The sequence below is a fragment of the Coregonus lavaretus genome, assembly GCF_964263955.1.
Source record: "Coregonus lavaretus genome assembly, chromosome: 14".
NCBI classification, from domain to species: domain Eukaryota; kingdom Metazoa; phylum Chordata; class Actinopteri; order Salmoniformes; family Salmonidae; genus Coregonus; species Coregonus lavaretus.
Genome location: NC_140001.1, coordinates 42750583 through 42768646, shown reverse-complemented (window position 1 = coordinate 42768646; position 18064 = coordinate 42750583). Strand labels below are relative to the sequence as shown.

The 18064-nt window shown below is 42.2% G+C and overlaps 1 pseudogene across 1 annotated transcript; it reads right to left on the bottom strand.

The window, feature by feature from the left end:
* Positions 1 to 205: 205 nt before the first annotated feature.
* On the bottom strand, positions 206 to 16248 carry LOC311141143 (transmembrane protein 17A-like; annotated as a pseudogene). The gene is made up of 6 exons: positions 16242 to 16248; positions 15365 to 15497; positions 15039 to 15142; positions 14813 to 14926; positions 10916 to 11111; positions 206 to 280 (listed from the first exon to the last, which is right to left on the bottom strand). The product of its transcript is annotated as a transmembrane protein 17A-like (transcript).
* Between the last annotated feature and the right edge of the window lie 1816 nt (positions 16249 to 18064).

Genomic DNA, 18064 nt, shown 5'->3' with positions numbered 1-18064 from the left:
GGTCCAGAGTTGAATCTGAGGGTTGTACAGCATGAACCTGCAGGAGTGAGTAACTGCTTTGATGTTTGCAGAGAACGACAGGGTGTTGTCCAGGGTCATGCCAAGGTTCTTTGCACTCTGGGAGGGGGACACCATGTAGTTGTCAACCGTGATGGAGAGGTTTTGGAGCGGGCAGGCTTCTGGAAGGAATAGCAGCTCTGTCTTGTCAAGGTTGAGCTTGAGGTGGTGGGCCGACGTTCAAGCTGAGATGTTTGCCAGGCACATAGAGATGTGTCACCACCTGGGTGTCAGAAGGGGGGACAGAGAAAAGTATTTGAGTGTCATCTGCATAGCAAATTTTTTTTGACATTTTTAGTCATTTAGCAGACGCTCTTATCCAGAGCGACTTACAGTTTAGTGAGTGCATACATTTTTATTTATTTTTCATACTGGAATCGAACCCACAACCCTGGCGTTGCAAATGCCATGTTCTACCAACTGAGCTACATCCCTGCCGGCCATTCCCTCCCCTACCCTGGACGACGCTGGGCCAATTGTGCGCCGCCCCATGGGTCTCCCGGTCACGGCCGGCTACGACAGAGCCTGGATGATAGGAGGATAGGAGAGACCATTTTAGGATATGATGGAGCCGAGTGAGTGTGTATAGAACAAGAGGAGAGGGCCTAGAACCGAGCCTTGGGGGACACCATTAGTGAGAGCGCGTAGTGCAGACAAATCCTCTCCACGCAACCATGGTAGTAGCGATCTGCCAGGTAAGATGCAATCCAAGAGTATGGAGAGCCTGAGTCACCCAGCCCTGAGAGGGTGGAGAGGAGGATCTGATGGTTCACATTGTCGAACGCAGAGGTGCTGTGGGATTATTTAAGATCCTCTTTGAAGAGGTAAGGTTTCAGATGTTTTCAGGAAGATGGACTTTGCCACCATTGGGGTGCCAAGACAGAGAATATGCTGAGTGAATGAGGAACGGATGTCATAAACCTTATTTTCAAAGTGGTTGACAAAGTCGTCTGAAGAGAGGGAGGGGGAGGAGGTGGAGGATTAAGGAGGGAGGAGAAAGTGGAAAATAGTTTCCCAGGGTTAGAGACAGAAGCTTGAAATTTAGAGTGATAGAAAGCAGCTTTAGCAGCAGATACAGCGGTAGGTCCTCCGGAAATTTTGTTTTCCTCCATTTTTGCTCAGATGCCCAAAGCCCTGTTCTGTGAGCTCGCAAAGAGTCACACAGCCATGGAGCGGGAGGGCCGAAGGCAGGTGTTGGGAGATTGAAGTTGCCTAGTATGATGCATGGTGAGCCATCGTCGGGAAATGAGCTTATCAAGGTGTCAAGCTCATTGAGGCACCTGGTGGGCGATAGATGACATCATGGAATTCAAATGAGGATATGGACAGGTGAGAGAGGGGGAAAATATACATTCTCCAATAAGAAGAAATGAGTAGCCCTGTGTCACCACTGCAATGATCAGATGCTCTTGGACTATGAGAGAACACATATTCAGCTGACTAGAGAGCAGCTTGAGTATCAGTGTTCTCTAGGGTAATCCATGTGTCCGTCAGGCAGACATGATCGGTAGTTCCAAACGCTGCCGGAGACCGGGAATTCCACACAGGTTCTGTGCTCAGGTTACACTAAATTAGAAGGGTTGCAGAAAGGGGTGGGCACAAAGTTGACAAAGCTACAAAAGAGCAAAATGAGAATCTGAAAATAACTAGGTGAGTGCTTCCTCTCGTTCTCCTCAAAATACGCAGAACAACTTGGCTGAACTGTCTTTGTTTCGGCAATGACACTGCCACTGAAAAAACAGAGGAGACTGAAGTACTAACCCTAATCGTTATTCTCAAATATAAAACATATTTTGATTTGTTTAACACTTTTTTGTTTACTACATGATTCCATATGTGTTATTTCATAGTTTTGATGTCTTCACTATTATTCTACAATGTAAAAAACAGTAAAAAATTAAGAAAAACCCTTGAATGAGTAGGTGTGTCCAGACTTGTGACTGGTACTGCATATATGGAGACTGTTTAGTTCCAAAAATAAGGGGTTAAATACATGTATTTTATTTATTTATTTCTCTTATATCTTGATTTTTAAATTCTAAATCAAATAGCAAAATTATGCTTCAAAATAAAATAGCAAAATGATCCTTCTTAAAACGTCTTATACAGGGCTTAGACTGTAATGAGTTAATCCTAGCCATAGCTGTAATTAAATGTTATTCTCATGTACCAATCATTTCTGTTTTGTAAAAGTTATTGTTTGTTTTTCATCTTTGGTGCCTTGGAGGCCTGCAGTACACAGAAGTGACCGGCATTTCACAAGATATCACATGCTGTCATATTTTCCTGAAATTATGATGATGTGAGTGTGTGTGTGTATGTATATGTTTTTTAAGCTTGATGTGTGGATCCCCTAGCCTGGCTGGCACGACCCACGTGACACAGTGCAGGGAGAGCTGTGACCACATTGGTCTGGAAAGAAGGCTGTTTGTTAATTCAATATTCACTCAGAAATTGTGTGGCGGGTTTGATTGGTTCTCTCAAATGTTTTTTTTTCTCCCTCGGGGGTTGAGACCTCTCGTTGTTTGGAGTTGAAAATCCAACCGTAATGTAAGGGGGCGGAGCTCAGGGGCTGTGTGTGGTGTGTGTGTTGGTGTTTCAATGAGAAAGACACAGAAGATAGCCAACCAGTAAAAGCACAGCCACCTTCATTATCAACCCATTGTGCCGACAACATCAAAGAGCCATTCCAGACTCTGAAGTCAGGAGTACATCGAGAGTTAGGTGTCAGCCAGACTATGGATCACCAGGGCCCAGTTTTTCAAATGTTATCGATCTGGATTTCGCCTATTGGATAGGATTAAATGCATAGAAATAGAATGAATTGAACAGATGAATCATTTACTTGAAAGGGGGATCCTGTTCTATTAATATGCATTCAATCCTATCCGATAGCCGAAATCCGAATACATAACTTTTGAAAAACTGGGCCCAGGATATCCATTAGATTAGATGTGTTTTCCCATTAGTGTGAGTGAATCATATGCTGTTTTAGCTCTCAAACCACTCAAACCACTCGCTTATCAAAACTTTAAATATTTTGTGGAAAGTTTCTGTGTGCAAACCGAGAGTGTCTGTCGGGACTGAATGGGATGCATAGGATTACGAGCAGCAGTTGTTCCAGTGTTTGGTTTTTCGTCAATGGTCATTTGCACAAATAACGATTTTGCAGGTGTTAGCATCTTTCGAATTTCGGTAGGGGAAAGGACATTGCAAAGAGAGATCGTTCCGGTTCTGCTCCTCGTTCTAGCTTTTCATGAAAAATTGCCTGTGCATTTCCTCGTCAGAAACCTTGTTGTTTATCTAGCAGTGGATACGATCACATGCAACTTCAAATGCAGCTTGTGCAAGTTAACATGTAATCAGATGGTTATTGTCTACAACACCGTGGATGTCATCAGAGGATTGATTGCCTAGCAAGCTAGCAAGCCAGCAAAAAAATCACAGATGATGATTAATATACTTGTTGAACATAGCTATAGCCATCAGTCTTGCGTGTTTTCATAGTCATCACTCACTCACTGTTAAGTTTGACATGGTCCTGACATCAGTGTTAGCTATCCTGCTACAGAGCTTTTTGACGTTGGTATGCACACTTTTCACTCGAACGTGAAGTTTGATGGTCAACAGAAATGGCTCTATGGACACAAAACGTAATTGAGCAGCTGACCAATCAAGTGATACTTTAGTTCTGGGTTAACCGGGATCCTTCTGCTCCCACCTTTAACAACAATCAAAGTTTCACACTCTCTTAAGGCATCTTCTGTTTACATTAATTGCAGGGAGTTGTTTCAAAGCAAAAGCTCCATCCTGGCGAAAGTCAGATTTTGAAAGTCAATTATATACTTTCTGCACCCAACAAATAAATAAGCATAGATGACTGCTCTTATCTGACATGAATGTATATCACACTTGATAGTCCTAAGAACTCATCTTAAACAGAACCGAAAGACATGCCTATATTGCCATAATCTGCAAGAACTCGCTTACTCAATAAGGGCAATACGAAAAGCTAAATACAGTACATGCATTGAAAAACCACTTAAATCATTGACAAATACCAACAGCAAACACTTAAATAACTGTCAGGTTCACAGTTAGCTCATAGCAACACATTCAGATCCACCTGTCTCACTGAGCCCATCAATGTAATGCGGTCCTTCTCATGCAGAACCCTGAGTGGCCATTTAAACCACTGACTGAGGGAAGTGAATTACCCTGGGCCCTGGCATCCCCCCTAACACAGGCAATCACACTCAGATTGCAAGGTTCCGGCGCCAATCTTCACCTGATTCCCAATATGAGCCACTACGAGGATGGTGTCAAAATCTCTCTATTTCCTCTGGGCTCAGCATTAGAGATTGAAATATGATGGAAACAATGTGGAGGATGAGGAAAGGTGACCATGTTTGGTATTGTCTAGACTGAGATTATGCCTGTGATATATTTTACATTTTAGTCATTCAGCAGACGCTCTTATCCAGAGCGACTTACAGTTAGTGAGTGCATACATTTTCATACTGCCCCCCCGTGGGAAACGAACCCACAACCCTGGCGTTGCAAGTGCCATGCTCTACCAACTGAGCTACAGAGCTACATGCTGTAAAAATAGTGGCCTACATGTTGTATGTTTGTCTACATTTTACTGAGGATTTGTATCACTGTTAAGAATGATGAGGTATCTCTCTCTAGTACTCTGTACTTACATGAGTAGCCTATGCTCAACCATCACCAAAAAAGTAAAATCCAAGGTGAACAGTCAGGTTTCCCACCTATCTGTTGAGGTATGAAAACATTATTTGTGCCACAGCTGGTGCAAAATAATGAAGCTATCCTTCGAGTGCTCCCATCTACAGCTGCAATCTCTTACTCTCATTCCCACAACAAGCCAACAGGCCCTACTCTACACGTCATCATGTCTGTGGGAATGAGAGTAAGAGATTGCAACTCATCCCTAAACATAATCCAAATACCCTGGATGAAACTCCCCACACACACGACCATGTCTCATTCTGGATCTGGAGAGCCCCATTTCACTCTCCCATGGTTGATGATAGAAGAAAAATGAGGGTGGTAGGGAGAGAGAGAGAGAGAGAGAGAGAGAGAGAGAGAGAGAGAGAGAGAGAGAGAGAGAGAGAGAGAGAGAGAGAGAGAGAGAGAGAGAGAGAGAGAGAGAGAGAGAGAGAGAGAGAGAGAGAGAGAGAGAGAGAGAGAGAGAGAGAGAGAGAGAGAGAGAGAGAGAGAGAGAGAGAGAGAGAGAGAGAGAGAGAGAGAGAGAGAGAGAGAGAGAGAGAGAGAGAAAGAAAGAGGGTGCAAAAGAGAAAAGGGAGAGAAGGAGAGAGAGAAGAGAGAGACACGTACATCTTTTAATGGCGCCTAAACTTTAGATCATCACAGTCACAGATAATAAGCAGATGCACACATTTTTGGCACCTGTGCAAGGAGGGACCCACACATTTTGGATGTCACGACAGCCAGTCAGACCCTCACTATCGAGGGGATTACTGATTCATGTGTATTCATGTGTGTATGTGTCATTCTCTAGACACATACACACACACACACACAAACACACACACACACACACAGATCCAGAAGGTGGTCATTTCTCATTGCGCCTCACACAGCTCTCACAGCACCACCACCACCACACGTCTCAGGGATCACATTTGTGATTACCTTGAAGCTGCACCCAATTATAATTAAGGAGAAGACGGGGCCCACCGCATCAGGAGAGAGAGAGAGAGAGAGAGAGAGAGAGAGAGAGAGAGAGAGAGAGAGAGAGAGAGAGAGGACAATACTCTGCAACAAAGGGAGGATGAAGAAGAAAGAAAGAAAGAAAAAAAATACAAAAGAATCCTAGGGTACAGACAGAGAGAGACACTCAGAACTCACAGGCCCATTTCAAAGGGAAAGCACAAGGGAAACAACATGTTTGGTGAGATAGGGAGCATTATGTCCCCTGTTTTATTCACCACATTCAGCTAAAATAAAGTCAATTTGATGAGAAGCCGGAGAAGTCGCAGCAGTGAGGAGAGCTGCCTCAGATGTGTCCGAACCTCTAGAGGGATTTTCTTTCACTTTTTTTCTTACCCCTATTCCTCTTCTTCTTGGAATTCAAACTTATGAAACGTGATTCAGGAGAGGCCGGGGAGGGCAGGGTCGTCTGGTAAATGGGTTCTGTAGAGGAGACCATGAGGGAAACGCTATTTACACAGGACTACTTTTCATCAGCATTGATTGGATTGCACAGTAGGCTATATCAGTCAGAGAGATTAGCTTGACTGGAAAAGCATTGAAGCTGTTAGTATTACTTAGTGATACAATCATAGTGTTCTTTTTAAGATTACCTTTAAGACCGCTGCTTGAGTACTAGGTTACTTGTAAGTTGGATATTAAATGTTTTTAGTTGTGAAATTGAAATATTCTATTGAAAGAAACTTTATGAAGATAATAAAATGTACTGTTACCAATCTTTCTTCCTCTTATCTCAACCAAATAACTTGTATGGCACATAGGATTGAAATTGAATTAATATTCTTTGGAGATTTTGTGCTGTCAATTTTTGTGCTGTCATTGTTCTGTCTCCCTATCTATCCACAAAAGCTTCTGACAAGCTACACTTAGATAATCAGAAAATATCTCTCACCAGGATCTAAGCAGCATGATAATTTATTTAGCCTTACCATTGGGACTTTGCCACACTCTTCAATGTTTACTATCCCTCTTATGGTCATTTAGTGCCCCCATCTGGTTATAACTACCATTACCATTATCAATCATCAAAGTAACAGAACTGAAAGACTGTTTTGAAACACACATGATTTATGTAAATGAAACAGGACAATTATAAAACAGTGCATCAACTCATAATTTCATAACAAAATCATAATTTTATAACAGATCACAATATCCAGCAATTGTAAAATCCAGCCAGCCTAGTCATAGACTGTTGTCTCTGCTACCGCAAGTCTGGGTCCAAAAGGCTTCTTAACAGCTTCTACCCCCAAGCCATAAGACTGCTGAACCGTTAATCAAATGGCTACCCGGACTATTCGCATTGACCAACCCTTTTTTTTTTTTACGATGCTGCTACTTGCTGTTTATTATCTATGCATAGTCACTTTACCCCTACCTACATTTACACTACATTTTAGTCATTTAGCAGACGCTCTTATCCAGAGCAACTTACAGTTAGTGAATATTCTTTTTATTTTTTATTTTATTTTTTTATACTGGCCCCCCGTGGGAATCGAACCCACAACCCTGGCGTTGCAAATGCCATGCTCTATCAACTGAGCTACATCCCTGCCGGCCATTCCCTCCCCTACCCTGGACGACGCTGGGCCAATTGTGCGCCGCCCATGAGTCTCCCGATCGCGGCCGGCTGCGACAGAGCCTGGATTCGAACCAGGATCTCTAGTGGCACAGTTAGCACTGCGATGCGGCGCCTTAGACCACTGTGCCACTCAGGAGACAAACCAGTCAAAAGTTTGGACACACCTACTCATTCAAGTGTTTTTCTTTATTTTCACTATTTTTTACATTGTAGAATAATAGTGAAGACATCAAAACTATGAAATAACACATATGGAATCATGTAGTAACCAAAAAAGTGTAAACAAATCAAAATATATTTTATATTTCAGATTCTTCAAATAGCCACCCATTGCCTTTATGACAGCTTTGCACACTCTTGGCATTCTCTCAACCAGCTTTATGAGGTAGTCACCTGGAATGCATTTCAATTAACAGATGTGCCTTCTTAAAAGTTAATTTGTGGAATGTTTTTCCTTCTTAATGCTTAATGCTTAATTCCTTCTTAATGTTTGAGCCAATCAGTTGTGTTGTGACAAGGTAGTGGGGGTATACAGAAGATAGCCCTATTTGGTAAAAGACCAAGTCCATATTATGGCAAGAACAGCTCAAATAAGCAAAGAGAAACGACAGTCCATCATTACTTTAAGACATGAAGGCCAGTCAATACGGAACATTTCAAGAACTTTTAAAGTTTCTTCAAGTGCAGTCGCAAAAACCATCAAGTGCTGTGATGAACCTGGCTCTCATGAGGACCGCCACAGGAATGGAGGACCCAGAGTTACCTCTGCTGCAGAGGATAAATTCATTAGAGTTAGAAGCCTCAGAAATTGCAGCCCAAATAAACGCTTCACAGAGTTCAAGTAACAGACATACAGTGGGGAAAAAAAGTATTTAGTCAGCCACCAATTGTGCAAGTTCTCCCACTTAAAAAGATGAGAGAGGCCTGTAATTTTCATCATAGGTACACGTCAACTATGACAGACAAATTTAGAAAACAAAATCCAGAAAATCACATTGTAGGATTTTTTATGAATTTATTTGCAAATTATGGTGGAAAATAAGTATTTGGTCACCTACAAACAAGCAAGATTTCTGGCTCTCACAGACCTGTAACTTCTTCTTTAAGAGGCTCCTCTGTCCTCCACTCGTTACCTTTATTAATGGCACCTGTTTGAACTTGTTATCAGTATAAAAGACACCTGTCCACAACCTCAAACAGTCACACTCCAAACTCCACTATGGCCAAGACCAAAGAGCTGTCAAAGGACACCAGAAACAAAATTGTAGACCTGCAACAGGCTGGGAAGACTGCATCTGCAATAGGTAAGCAGCTTGGTTTGAAGAAATCAACTGTGGGTGCAATTATTAGGAAATGGAAGACATACAAGACCACTGATAATCTCCCTCGATCTGAGGCTCCACGCAAGATCTCACCCTGTGGGGTCAAAATGATCACAAGAACGGTGAGCAAAAATCCCAGAACCACACGGGGGGACCTAGTGAATGACCTGCAGAGAGCTGGGACCAAAGTAACAAAGCCTACCATCAGTAACACACTACGCCGCCAGGGACACAAATCCTGCTGCGCCAGACGTGTCCCCCTGCTTAAGCCAGTACATGTCCAGGCCTGTCTGAAGTGTGCTAGAGTGCATTTAGATGATCCAGAAGAGGATTGGGAGAATGTCATATGTTCAGATGAAACCAAAATAGAACTTTTTGGTAAAAACTCAACTCGTCGTGTTTGGAGGACAAAGAATGCTGAGTTGCATCCAAAGAACACCATACTTACTGTGAAGCATGGGGGTGGAAACATCATGCTTTGGGGCTGTTTTTCTGCAAAGGGACCAGGACGACTGATCCGTGTAAAGGAAAGAATGAATGGGGCCATGTATCGTGAATTTTTAAGTGAAAACCTCCTTCCATCAGCAAGGGCATTGAAGATGAAACGTGGCTGGGTCTTTCAGCATGACAATGATCCCAAACACACCGCCCGGGCAACGAAGGAGTGGCTTCGTAAGAAGCATTTCAAGGTCCTGGAGCGGCCTAGCCAGTCTCCAGATCTCAACCCCATAGAAAATCTTTGGAGGGAGTTGAAAGTCCGTGTTGCCCAGCGACAGCCCCAAAACATCACTGCTCTAGAGGAGATCTACATGGAGGAATGGGCCAAAATTGGGCCAGCAACAGTGTGTGAAAACCTTGTGAAGACTTACAGAAAACGTTTGACCTGTGTCATTGCCAACAAAGGGTATATAACAAAGTATTGAGAAACTTTTGTTATTGACCAAATACTTATTTTCCACCACAATTTGCAAATAAATTCATTAAAAATCCTACAATGTGATTTTCTGGATTTTTTTTCCTCATTTTGTCTGTCATAGTTGACGTGTACCTATGATGAAAATTACAGGCCTCTCTCATCTTTTTAAGTGGGAGAACTTGCACAATTGGTGGCTGACTAAATACTTTTTTTCCCCACTGTATCTCAAAATCAACTGTTCAGAGGGGACTGTGTGAATCAGGCCTTCATGGTCGAATTACTGCAAAGAAACCACTACTAAAGGACACAAATAAGAAGAAGAGACCTGCTTGGGCCAAGAAACATGAGCAATGGAAATTAGACCAGTGGAAATGTGTCCTTTGGTCTGGAGTCCAAATTTTAGATTTTTGGTTACAACCGCCGTGTCTTTGTGAGACGCGTGTGGGTGAACGGATGATCTCCGCATGTGTATTTCTGACCGTAAAGCATGGAGAAGGAGGTGTTATGGTGTGGGGGTTTGCTGGTGACACTTTCTGTGATTTATTTAGAATTCAAGGCACACTTATCCAGCATGGCTACCACAGCATTCTGCAGCGATACGCCATCCCATCTGGTTGGGCTTAGTGGGACTATCATTTGTCTTTCAACAGGACAATGACCCAACACACCTACAGGGTGTGTAAGGGCTATTTTACCAAGAAGGAGAGTGATGGAGTGCTGCATCAGATGAGCTGGCCTCCACAATCCCCCTACCTCAACCCAACTGAGATAGTTTGGGATGAGTCGGACCGCAGAGTGAAGGAAAAGCAGCAAACAAGTGCTCAGCATATGTGGGAACTCCTTCAAGACTGTTGGAAAAGCATTCCAGGTGAAGCTGGTTGAGAGAATGCCATGAGTGTGCAAAGCTGTCATCAAGGCAAAGGGTTGCTATTTGAAGAATCTCAAATATAAAATATATTTTGATTTGATTAACACTTTTTTCTTTACTACATGATTCCATATGTGTTATTTCATAGTTTTGATGTCAACACTATTATTCTACAATGTAACAAATAGTGAAAATAAAGAAAAACCCTTGAATGAGTAGGTGTGTCCAAACTTTTGACTGGTAATGTATATTAAAAAAAGTCCCATAAAAGGTAAAAAGATCATCTGCACACTGCCTTCTATTCCCCAATGTGAATTGTTTTAATGTTGTTTTTGTAACCTGACTGCACTACACATTTCCCATTCACGAAAAAAATAAGATATTGATTGATTGATTCCCTTGTGACATCCTACGAAAAAGGCAGCCAGGAGCTCTGAGAGAATGAAGAGGAGGTAGAGGGATTGGACAGCCCTCTCCAGAGGGAGGATTTTTGAGGTCCTCGTCAGTCAGGAAGAAGAGCAGGATAGAGAGCTGGAACAGGAAGGAGATCAGCCAGAAGCCAGCCAGCTCTGGCACCTGATCAGAGAGGGAGGAAGAGAGAGGAAGAGAGAGAGAGGGAGAGAGAAAGACACACACACACACACATACACGCACAGGCTCAGTGGGGCGTCCTAGCCAAAAGTGCACTCAGTGGGAACGTTTACACACATACACACACAAAGCACTCAAACAGATCAGACATTTGTGGAAGGGGGAAGAAGAGAGCACATAAAGCAAATGTTGTTTTCAGAGCAGTAGCTGTGCATGGATAAAATCACTGGGGAAGCCAAGCCCAAAAAAACAAACATATTACAACCTATGTGTTTGGATAATTGCGTTGTTTCCACTATAACCTGTTAGTTGATATGCCTTGCGACTGTGATATATAGGCCTAAAGGCCGAGATAATAAGAAGACACAGTGGCAGATACCAAAAACTATTTCGTCCAATCAACCTAAGCTAAATATGATGTGGCTGTCCATGGTTCTGAGAGGCAACCTGGCTAAAATGCTTGCTTGCTAGCCTAACTTCCATTCATGGGCAACGTTATCTAGTTAATATTAGCCTTCTACATCTAGCTAAATATTGAATTTCCATCCTCTCAGGCTAGGGGCACAATGCATGTATTTATGGTTGGATCAGAATCGCCATTATAATCACTGCCAGGTACGGAGAATTAAGTAAAACCACAAGTCCAAATCTCCATCCATGGCTAATTTAAGAAAGGGCCAATTTGATCAATTTGATCTAGCTCATGATAGATAGCCTACACATACAGAGGGGCGCTGTTTTGCTCGGATGCTTTCTCCGGTGAGATACACCATACAGCGCATTAGGAAAGTATTCAGACCCCTTGACTTTTTCCACATTTTGTTACGTTATAGCCTTATTCTAAAATGGGTTAAATAATTTATTTTTCTCATTAATTTACACACAGTACCCCATAATGACAAAGCAAAAACAGTTTTTTTTAAAAATTTTTACAAATGTATAAAAAATAAACAACAGAAATACCTTATTTACATAAGTATTCAGACCCTTTGCTATGAGACCTTGATCATCCTTGAGATGTTTCTACAACTTGATTGGAGTCCACCTGTGGTAAATTAAATTGATTGGACATGATTTGGAAAGGCACACACCTGTCTATATAAGGTCCCATAGTTGACAGTGCATGTCAGAGCAAAAACCAAGCCATGAGGTGGAAGGATTTGTCCGTAGAGCTCCGAGACAGGATTTTGTCGAGGCACAGATCTGGGGAAGGGTACCAAAATATTTCTGAAGCATTGAAGGTCCCCAAGAACACAGTGGCCTCCATCATTCTTAAATGGAAGCAGTTTGGAACCACCAAGACTCTTCCCAAAGCTGGCCGCCCGGCCAAACTGAGCAATCGGGGCAGTAGGGCCTTGGTCAGGGAGGTGACCAAGAACCCGATGGTCACTCTGACAGAGTTCCAGAGTTCGTCTGTGGAGATGGGAGAACCTTCCAGAAGGACAAGCATCTTTGCAGCACTCCACCAATCAGGCCTTTATGGTAGAGTGGCCAGACGGAAGCCACTCCTCAGTAAAAGGCACATGACAGCACGCTTGGATTTTGCCAAAAGGCACCTAAAGACTCTCAGACCATGAGAAACAAGATTCTCTGGTCTGATGAAACCAAGATTGCACTCTTTGGCCTGAATGCCAAGCGTCACGTCTGGAGGAAACCTGGCACCATCCCTACGGTGAAGCATGGTGGTGGCAGCGTCATGCTGTGGGGATGTTTTTCAGCGGCAGGGACTGAGAGACTAGTCAGGATCGAGGGAAAGATGAACGGAGCAAAGTACAGAGAGATCCTTGATGAAAACCTGCTCCAGAGCGCTCAGGACCTCAGACTTGAGCGAAGGTTCACCCTCCAACAGGACAACGACCCTAAGCACACAGCCAAGACAATGCAGGAGTGGCTTCGTGACAAGTCTCTGAATGTCCTTGAGTGGACCAGCCAGAGCCCAGACTTGAACCTGATCGAACATCTCTGGAGAGACCTGAAAATAGCTCTGCAGTGACGCTCTCCATCCAACCTGACCGAGCTTGAGAGGATCTGCAGAGAAGAATGGGAGAAACTCCCCCAAATACAGGCGTGCCAAGCTTCTAGCATCAAACCCAAGAAGACTCAAGGCTGTAATCGCTGCCAAAGTACTTAGTAAAGGGTCTGAATACTTATGTAAATGTCATATTTCAGTTTTGTTTTTGTTTTTTTATTAGCAAAAATGTCAAAAAAAATGTTTTTGATTTGTCATTATGGGGTATTGTGTGTAGATTGATGAGGGGAAAAAACAATTTAATACATTTTAGAATAAGGCTGTAACGTAACAAAATGTGTAAAAAGTCAAGGGGTCTGAATACTTTCCAAAGGCACTGTATATACAAGTATGTGGACACAATTTCAAATTAGTGGATTCGGCTATTTTAGCCACATCCGTTGTTAACAGCTGTATAAAATCGAGCACACAGCCATGCAATCTCAATAGACAAACATTGGCAGTAGAATGGTCCTACTGAAGAGCTTAGTGACTTTCAACGTGGCACCGTCATAGGATGCCACCTTTCCAACAAGCCCTACTAGAACTGCCCTGGTCAACTGTAAGTAATGTTATTGTTAAGTGGAAACGTCTAGGAGCAACAACGGCTCAGCCCTGAAGTGATAGGCCACACAAGCTCACAGAACGGAACTGGCGAGTGCTGAAGCGCGTAGTGCGTAAAAATCATCTGTCCTCGGTTGCAACACTCACTACCGAGTTCCATACTGCCTCTGGAAGCAACATCAGCACAATAACTGTTCTGAACTGAGCTTCATGAAATGGGTTTCCATGGCCGAGCAGCCACACACAAGCCTAAGATCACCATGCGCAATGCCAAGCGTCGGCATGAGGGGGTATAAAGCTTGCCGCTATTGGACTCTGGAAACGCGTTCTCTGGAGTGATGAATCACACTTCACCATCTGGCAGTCCGACGGACGAATCTGGGTTTGGCGGATGCCAGCAGAACGATACCTGCCCCAATGCATAGTGCCAACTGTAAGGTTTGGTGGAGGAGGAATAATGGTCTGGGGCTGTTTTTCATGGTTCGGGCTAGGCCCCTTAGTTCCAGTGAAGGGAAATCTCAATGCTACAGCATACAATTACATTCTAGACAATTCTGTGCTTCCTACTTTGTGGCAACTGTTTGGGGAAGAAATAGTCCTGTTCCAGCATTACAATGCCCCCGTCCACAAAGTGAGGTCCATACAGAAATTGTTTGTTGAGATTGGTGTGGAAGAACTTGACTGGCCTGCACAGAGCCCTGACCTCGAAGCCCATCGCACACCTTTGGGATGAATTGGTACGCCGACTGCAAGCCAGGCCCAATCTCCCAACATCAGTGCCCGACTTCACTAATGCTGTTGTGGTTGAATGGAAGCAAGTCCCCGCAGCAATGTTCCAACATCTATTGGAGGCTGTTATAGAAGAGTGGATGCTGTTATAGCAGCAAAGGGGGGACCAACTTCATATTAATGCCCATGATTTTGGAATGAGATGTTTGCGAGCAGGTGTCCACATACTTTTGGTCATGTAGTGTACATTCTGCCTCTTGCGAACTGAAGAACAATTATGAAATACAGAGACGAAAGATACATTATTTTTTACTTTATTCCCCAGTTTTTTATTGGTCCATTTATTGGGGAAGCATAGCTTCCCTTGGCATCCATGAATACATGCCACTGTTCCAGAGAGGAAGTTGGCTTCAGTTACCTTCTCTTTGAGGGTGCCGATATAGCCCAGATAGAGCCTGGTGATTTCACAGATGGTAAGCAGAACCACTCCAGTCACAAGGAGAGCTTGGTAGTACCCAGGCAGGTAATACAACTATGACAAGAAAGACAAATAATGCATTATTGATTTGGGTATGCTATAAATAATAAACAAAGCATTGTGGAACCTTGAGGCAACCTCTGTGAAGTCAGTAGGAAGAAGCCACCTTGTGATCCAACATGACAACAGCAGAGACCTACCAGCATGGGAACTAGAATATGTTGAAGTAGAGGAGCATCTGAAGGGGAAGGTGGGACAACAACTCATTGATTGGAATATAGAAACAAAGAGATAGATTGACCATAAAACGATGTATATTTGAAGTATATACATTTGAAGTATATAAATGCTTTCCTGAACACTCTCCAAAAGTATATGAAATACTTTTCTAAAATACTTCTTCAAATACATTTCAGAGTAACAAATATATTGAATACATAGGCTATTTGAAACATCATACAATATTCTGCCTGTTCTTGGAAACAGGCCTACCTGTTTTGTCGTCTTGCTCCTTGCTGTAGTCACTGCTAAAGTTCCCTGTCCTGTTGTTGGTGAACACAGACCCACCGACGGAGGCCCATATGCAGGTTCTTGGGTGTGGGGGAGTAGAACACAGGTATGGTGGCTGCCCAATATAACCATGCCTGCTATCAGTTTGTTTGTGTGGGTGAAGGCAGCAACAGTGTGTGTGTAATGGTGTGTGTGTGATTGAGGGCTGCAGGGATTAGTTAGTTAACCAGACAGCAGTGTCTGTTAATTAGATTATCAGAGTGGAATGAGGAGGGATGACAGAGGGATTAGCACCCTAGACAGACATAGCTGCGTGGTGGCTGTGGCTCTGCACCTTGTTAGGGTTTTAATTAGTGGGAATATAAGGTCTTTTCAGACGTCAAATTGAACATTACTTGTGAAAATAACGACAATAGATAAAACCCATCAATGGAGACAATTTTCCCAGCTAGAACATTTGGTTCCTTGGAAGTTGAAGAAACGTATGTTTTTGGTTTCACATTGATTGTAGGAACGAAGCCATACGTTTCCTGACCTTTAAAACTGAACGTTTTTTAAATGTTCTGAGAACAGAAGTGAAAAGTTTTAGGTTGCAGAGGGGTTCTGAGAACATTTTACTCTGGTGGCTTGAAAGTTTTCCTGGGAGGTTTTATTAACGCTCTGAGAACTGAAATTATGGGTTATTTCGATTTTTTTAGATAACTTCCTTAAAACTTTCACTGAATGTTTCTATAAGACTTTTAATAGAATGCCATCTTATTTTGGGTAACTCTTTATTAGCGCCAAGCACAGATAGGACACACAGAAATTAATTTCCTTAGGCATTAATCATGTAAACACATTTATTTTTTATTGTTACACGGCATCAGTGGAGATTTGAACCTATAATCTTCTATCCTTTATTGATGGAATTATTCCACTGTGCCACCAGGATGGAGCTAACATGACATGTTTTTTTTTACACATACAAAGCTGTTCATTTTAGTCTATTCAAACAGACCCCATTTCAAAGGAAACAAGCACTAATTAAGATCAGGTGTGGCCAATTAGTGGGCGTGGCCAACATACCTGAACACACTTTGCAAGATAGAGGATAGAGGGAGTTTTGTTGATGCTGATAATAGAATGTATACATTTTTAAATAAGATTCTTAGAATGTTCTCTGAACGTTATGAACGTTTTCTTGTGGTTTTTATGGAAAGTTTTCTTAACGTTCTCTGAACAATCTGAGTACATGACTTTAAATAGAACCATGAGGAAACCTGGTAGAAACGTTATGCTGAAGTACTGAAATTCCCACAGAAGAACATTGCTTCTTAACATTCTGGGAACAATTTGAGAACATTCCCAATGTCAAACCAGTTGGAGAACATTCCTAGAACATTCCCAAAATAAAAATGAAATGTACTGTACCATGTTTGAACTTTTAGGAAACGTTCTGTTAAAGTAATAAAATACCATGGAAATTACATTTTTTTGTGAAGTTCCTTAAATGTGCTGAGAATGTCCTAATGCCAAGCAACTATCCTGTACCATTCCCAGAAAGTTGTGGGAAGGTTGTATGCAAAATAACCATAGGACAACCACACATTCACCTAGCTCTAAGAAACATATGGTTCTCAGAACATTAAGTGCTAGCTGGGAATCCCCTGTAATTGATATAAGGATTAATGCAGGTCCTCTTTTAAATCAACATCACACATATTTGCTACACTAACTAATGTCAATCATTACCTGGTGAGACTTTGCTCTATGACTTTAATGAGATGTAGATAAATCATGTTTTGATGGAAGATAGAAAGTGTTGTAAGCATATAATTAGAAATTTGAACACTAGATGGACATGAACCTTCTTATGATGGTATAAAGGTCAGACGTTTTGGTCAGGGAGTTGGTCAACCATGGTTTGCAAGTGCTGTGATAAGATATTTTGTAAAATAATGAATTTGAAGAATTTATCTGCACTGGATGTTTGTTAACTAGTTTGCCTGCCAGTTTAAGAGGAATGATTCCATTAATTTTTCAAATTAACTGCCAATATTCCAACATTCCATTCAAACAATGCAGTCAATCCACAGCCATAAACTGGCTGAAATCAGTTGGACTTGCAAAAATTACTGATATTGTATCATATAATAGCACTCATAGCTTTCCAAGAAAACAACAATTGAGACATTTATGGTCTGTTTACATATATTATAGAGGCTATTTAGACAGAAAACTGGCCAACAACCCATATAAACTGTATTTATAATTATATGACAATATTTTCTGTTGACAATAATTCTATTACACAATTTCTAATACATCACATGGCTTACTTTTATTTTCCTGCATAAGTAAAATCCGGATTATGTAAATTCTGCCATTCACCCCAATTAGACTGGTTTGGATTTCTCCCTGGCCAATCTGGCTGCCATTTTCACCCCATTCTGGATCTTTGAGGGTTTATTACATAGCAAGTTAATAGGACCTCTACGTAATGGTAGTCAGCCACAAAAAGTCAGTAAGAGACACATTTTACGTAACTTGTGAAAACTTTTATTGACAAATTCATGATTCAATTAATGTTTCAATTACAGTGAGACAGTGTAGTAGCGCTCTGCTTTGCTCAACTGCACAGAGTCTGTAGTCCTCAGACTGGGGCCTGGCCTATGTTGTGGCCTTGGGGCCCCACTCGTC